At 49.1% G+C, this 6330-nt stretch overlaps 1 long non-coding RNA gene across 1 annotated transcript; it reads left to right on the forward strand.

Annotated features, from left to right (window-relative positions):
- The first annotated feature begins 516 nt into the window (after positions 1–516).
- On the forward strand, positions 517–5638 carry LOC309398424. Its single transcript, XR_014176403.1, has 3 exons — positions 517–868; positions 1661–1892; positions 3702–5638. It is a non-coding gene; the product is annotated as an uncharacterized lncRNA (long non-coding RNA).
- Positions 5639–6330: the final 692 nt, after the last annotated feature.

Genomic DNA, 6330 nt, shown 5'->3' on the forward strand with positions numbered 1-6330 from the left:
CAGAGAGGGATGGAGGGAGCAGCTGCCTAGATCCACTTCCAGGATCTTTGGATCCACCAGACGGGATCCGCCGGGGGCTCCTTCCCGATCCTTCCCCCTGGCGCTCCCACAACCGCACGGAGGCCTCGTGCCTCTTCTCTTCCCCGGTCCCGCCTCAAGCCGCGGAGGGGAGCCCGGAGAGTCCGGGAGCGGCTCTTCCTCCGCATCCCCTCTTCTCCAGCCTCGGCAAGCGCCGCCATTCCCGTCCTTCCCTCCGCCACTCTCGGGCCCTTCCGTTGCCCTCCGGGACGCTGCAGCAAGAGGCAGCCGCGCCCGGGCACCGCAGGGCGCTCTTCGCATGGGCAGAGGCACCCCGGACGCCACAGGAGGAGGAGGGGAGGAGCCCCGGCTAGGAAGGGGAAGGGCCACAAGGCGAAGGGCGGAGCCATTAAGGAGAGCAGAAGCCCCGCCCCCGGCTCTCGCTCTCTCTCTCTCGCTCTCTCTCTCTCTCCTCCTTCCCCCCCGCCTTACTGGCTGGATTTCCGCTTCCCTCCGTGATTTCCGCTCCTTCCTCGGAGGATCTGCGGTGGATCCCTCGGGAGAGGCTCCTGGATCCCGCTGGGGGCAGGTGGGGCTGCTCTCCCTTCGGCCTCCAGGCCGCCCCTCCTCCCAAGAGATCCTTCCCCCCGCCAGGAGGAAGGGAGCTGCGGATCCCGGTCTTCGGCTTCTCGGGGTTTTCCTAGGGGAGATCCGGCTCTGGCGTTGCCTGCAAGGGAGCGGATCCCTCCCTTCCCTCCAGGGGGACAAAGGGGGCTCCATCCTTCGGCTGGATCTGCCCCCTCCTCGCCCGGCCAAGGCTCCCCGGGCGGATCCGGGAAGCAGCTTTTGGGTAAGTTACTTTCAGAAGGTCTCTCTGTGGTCCGTCGGAGGTCTCCGAGCATCCATATCCCGCACGTGCAGTTGGAAAAAGGAGAGTTTTAAAACCTTTGCTGAGGTTCGTAATGTGCTCTTAACACAGAGCGACCTCATTGCAATGGGGAGGGGAGAGTTTGGGAGGAAGAAAAAAGGCTCTAAATGAATTGAATTAAATTCATGTTGTCTTAACCCACAAAAGATCCTTTCTCTCTGAGCTCAATTTAAAAGGGGAACAGATGAAATCCTTTGTTCTTATGCTAATGTTGAATCTGCTTGGTGGAATCAGGAGAAATCGGTATTTTCCTTCTTTTGTCCTGAAGGGGCTGTGTGATGGGGCCCTTCGTGGTGGATGCTTTACAAAGCAAAGGTTTTGATGAGGTTTGGAGGCTAGTTGCCACCTGATGCTCTCCTCTCCTTCCCGACTATTCCCTGAGAGACGGCTATGAAGGTGGGGGGGAGGCAGAATGAATCTCAGGAGAGGGGGGCTTGCAACTCCAAAAAGAGCAGGAAAGAGGAGCCCTTTTCTGATCTCTCTCACCTTCCTTTGAGTTTTCCTACTCACAACTATGCACTGGTCCCTCTTGGACTTCATCCTGCTGGTTTCTTCCATTTTGGCCCATCAAGATCTTCTCAAACCTCAATTCCGTCTCCTGTTATTATATATCCTCCACGAACAATCCTGTTTTTCCCTTCCTTGTCCAGGTCATTTATAGATTAAACTCAGCATTATTGTCCGCATCTGAGCCTTTTTGATTTCTCTTTGCAGGGGGCCAGCGAGGATGTGGCTGTGAACTCCAGAGAGGAGAAAGGGACGTTCTTGGATCAGAGGCCACATAATTTTAGCCGGGACTACATTTTAGAAAGTTTGGAAATCTTGGCCCCGTTGGAGGGCCAATCGGTTAAGGAGAAATCATACCGGTCGGCAGTGAGCGTCATCCCTGGCCTTGACCCAGAGGGATAACAGGTGACCCAGAGACCTCTTAAGATTAACTTTAAAGGTGAGTCAATGAAACTTGGTTTGGAAAATAAGCGTTTAAAAAAATATTTATGTGTAGCTTTATTTGCTCTGATCGGCAATGATCCTTTTCGGGGTGCCTGTGCTGTCTGTCACCCCTGGAGAAAAATAAAACTCCAAAACGGAGCCGTTTCCCCCTCCTCCTTCTAATACACAAACACACACAGAGAGAGCTTTTTGGTCTGAGCTGGTTGTGCTCAGGGCGTCAGACAAGCAATCTGGGTGGCCCAGGGAATCTCCCGGCCTCCCTCCCATCCGGGTAGGAAACGCAGAGGGATGGTCTCAATTCAGACAGTCCCATGTCTTGTGCTAATCCCTGGGTTGTGGAAGCCCCCAAGGGAAGCTCTTGATGGAGAAGCCAGCAGCTGCTCCATTCCCTTCTTGCCCAAGGCAGGTGTGGCACTTCCTACTGAAGGACCCCTGTGGGGCAGGTAGAGAGGAGGGGGCCACTAGACTGATAGCAAAGCCTATTTCCACCCACACTCCCTGCTTCACCCATCGTCCATTTGACATTACTGTACCTTCATTGTTTATCCCATTTCATTACTTGATACTGTTGTGTATCTTCCTCTCTCCGTTTTTACTCTCATAAAACCCCCTCAGTGAGAGAGGTGGCAGATTTAAACAGCACACAAACAGCACGAAGGAGAGTTGCCTGGTCTTCTCAAGAGGAAGAGACTGAGCCGTGGAAGGGATCCATGCAGGGAGAGCCAATGTGTCACAAGGAAGCCAGGATGAATTTGTCATGATGGGATGGAGCTCATAAGTGGAATAATCAGAAAAGGGAAGAAAAAAACGAGTTGCTTACACTCACCTCAACTCTCTTTCCTCCTCTTTGGCTTCCGTGATGCCTTAATCTTTTGGGTTGTCTGTAGGTAGTCCTCAACTTACGACTACCAATGGAATTGGAATCTCGCTTGTTTAGCAAAGTGGTCATTATGTGGGGTATCACGTGATGGCTTTGCTCAATTAGTGTAATGATTTCGTTGGTCATTGAGTGGATGAAGTCCCAGGTGAGAAGCATGGCTTTGTCTCAGGGAAGGGACGGGACAGAGGAGGCCACTGGAGTCCCAGCACAGTCCGTATTTGACTTGAGGGGGTCCTGGAGAAGCTTTGAGAAGCTTTAGTCTATGTTGCTTGCAGAATGGTAATGTAGTAATGCCTGGGAGTGTAATTCTGCACTCACTGTGGCGGTTGTTAAGTGATTTCACTCATTAAGTCATTAAGTGGATGAAGTCCAAGGTAAGAAGCACGGGTTTGTCTGGGGAGTGGGGGGGAAAAGCCATCAGAGTCCCAGCACAGTTTGACTTGAGGGGTTCCTGGAGAAGCTTAGAGATGCTTTGGGACACGTTGCTTGGAAACGATATGAAACAGGCGCTTGGAGAATGGCACAAGGCTGCAGAGGCCTCCGGTCTGGAGATTAAGGCCGCATTTCTGGGTGGCAGCAGTGGCACTGGGCTGAAGTCCAGTCCTGGGGTCAGTGGCAGATGGCTGAAATGGCTGAAGGCCCCGGACCTCCACTTAAGGCGCCACCTTGGCACTTCTGCCCCATTGCAGGGCCCAGATGGGGCGACTGAGGCTTCAGGGGGCAGCTGCAGCTCTCCTACTCCATGCGTGGCCTGTGCTGGACTTCCAGGGTCTTCCCCACCCCCGTCAGGCACCCCTCCACTTCTTCCCTGGGTCTGCATTCACTTAACAACCTCCCAAAAATCACTTAATGACCACAACAACGTAAGTGTTTTCCTCCTAGAGATGTTGTGACTCTTCTCAGTTTCTTTTTTCCTTCCAACAGCGGATACAAGATTGTGTCCAAAGATTTACCTTGAAGACAACTGTCAACAGAGGGTAGAAAATCAGCCCAAGGCAGCAGCCGCCCAAAAGGATGAAGCCTGGGAAACGCTTGGTTCCCCCAGCAAACACTGCGAAAAAATCCCATGAATGCTCAGAGTGTGGGAAATCCTTTGCTCGCAAGTCCCTCCTTTTGACCCACAGGAAGGTCCATGTGGGAAGGGGATCCAGTCAAGGTTTGAAGGGCAAGAAATCTTTCTCTGGGAAAAACTCCAAAGATCTCAGGAGCCCCCCAACATTAAAACCCTATAAATGTGAGGAATGTGACTTATGCTTTGGTCAAAAGTCACACCTTCTTACACATCAGAAAATCCACACTGGAGAGAAACCTTATCAGTGTTTGGAATGTGGGAAATTTTTCCGTGAAAAACCCACTCTCAGAGACCACGAGAGAATCCACACAGGGGAGAAGCCTTACAAGTGTTGGGAATGTGGGAAGAGCTTTTCTCAGAAAGCACATCTTTGGTCCCATGAGAAGACTCATGCAGGAATCAAACCTTATAAATGCTTTGAGTGTGGAAAATGTTTCACCTGGAGTTCATCTCTTCAGAGTCATTGGAAAACACACACAAGGGAGAAAAATGAAAAGTGCCCGGAATGCGGGAAGTGTTTTTCCTGGAAATCAAACCTGCTGCAACATCAGAGAATTCACACTGGAGAGAAACCCTATGAATGCCCAGAATGTGAGAAACGATTTGTATATTCTTATGAACTTCAGAGACACCAGATGAGGCACAAAGGGGAGAAACCCTATCAATGTGGGGAGTGTGGGAAATGCTTTTTTTTGACAGGAGAGCTTCGGGTTCATGAGAGAATCCACACAGGGAAGAAACCCTACAAATGTGGGGAGTGTGGAAAATGCTTTTCCCATAAACCAAACCTTACAACCCATCAGAGGGTCCACACAGGAGAGAAGCCATACAGATGCGTAGAATGTGGAAAATCCTTTGCTCAAAAGGGAGACCTTTCATCACATCATAGAACCCACACAGGGGAGAAGCCACATCAGTGCAACGAATGTGGAAGGTTTTATCGTACCTCATCAGCCCTTAGAAGTCATGAGAAAATTCACACGGGGGAAAAAAAATTCAAATGTTTAAACTGTGGGAAAGCATTTACTCATTCATCTCACCTTAGAAGTCACAGCCGAATCCATACAGGAAAGAAACTTCACAAATGCTCAGAGTGTGATAAATGTTTTTCTCAGAAAAATTATCTTTTGATGCATCAGCGAATCCACACTGGAAAGAAACCATTTAAATGAGTGTCGGAAATGTTTTGCCTGACCTTCAACACTTTTGATGCACACCCGAAATCACACAGGAAAGTAGGCGTACAAGTGTGCAGAGTGTGAGAAACCATTTCCTAACAAATCAAAGTTTAAAATGCACCAGAAAGTCCACAACAGATATAAACCTGTTTAGTTGTGAACAATGTGGAATACATGCATTTTTAAACGTCACATGTTAAAATTCACCAGGAACTGAGTTATATGTGTGTTGGTAGAGAACTGGAAGTCTTTGATTATGACCACAAATGGGAATGGATTTCAGGTCATAAGCTGCTACAATCATAACCTGTACCCAGATATCCTTGTAATTTTTTACTATCCTTTGTTAATGAATAAGGAGAACTGAAGATTTAGAGGAGAAAAATGGGCTGAGGGTGGAATGAAGATGCATCTTATTATTTTATTTAGTGATAAAGTGTTGATGTTGAATATGCTGGCTGAGGATGAAGAGGAAAAATTTATTTTTCCTACTATCTTTTTGGGAGGGATTTTTTTCTGTTTTTCACATTGTTTTTTCATATGTTCACGCACATACATACAGGATATTCGCAATCATACTGTACACAGTTGTATTAAAGTTCTTTTGTTGATCTGCGTAGATAATTCTTTAAAAAATTGTTATTCAAAATAATGAAGAGTGACTTTTTTAGAGCACGGACTGCACATTCAAAAGAGTCAAAATGGCAGTCAGATGGTGCCATGCTCTGCAGTCAAATCCTGCTGCTTTCATTATCAATATGAGGTACTGAGTGTAGATTAATGAGAAAAAATGAATTTCAACAACAGTGGAACCATCATAACTAAACTGACAAAAGTGAAGAAGGTTCTAAAAGCTTTGCTGATATGCTCAGAAGCCGGGATCAGCCGCACTCCTATTGGCTACTTCAGGGGGCTTCTGGCATCTCCCCGCCCCCTGTGAGCCCCTTGATCCGGACACCTGGTTCCCCAGAGGCGCCTGGTACCCGGATGCCCCTCAGGTCTGATGGAGGCTCTTTCTCCTTATGGATTTCAGGCTCTTTGGGAAGAAGGTCAACTGAACGTAGGAAAAAGAGCCCAGTGTGCCTGTTTCACACTGCTAATTCCTACACAGAAACACAAACACACACACACACACACACCATCTCCATCTGCCAGCCTTCAGCTCCTCCTGCCCACAAAGGGGGTTTCATTACTTGTGGCCCCTCCTGTGTGGGATTCTCTGTCCTTCCTTCCCTTCTCAGCTCAAGTGGGAGAGGCAGAGTTTGGGTCGGTCCCCCTTTCAGCCCAGAGGTCATCAGGCACA

The sequence above is a fragment of the Natrix helvetica genome (assembly GCF_964273705.1).
Source record: "Natrix helvetica genome assembly, chromosome: 1".
Taxonomy (NCBI): domain Eukaryota; kingdom Metazoa; phylum Chordata; class Lepidosauria; order Squamata; family Natricidae; genus Natrix; species Natrix helvetica.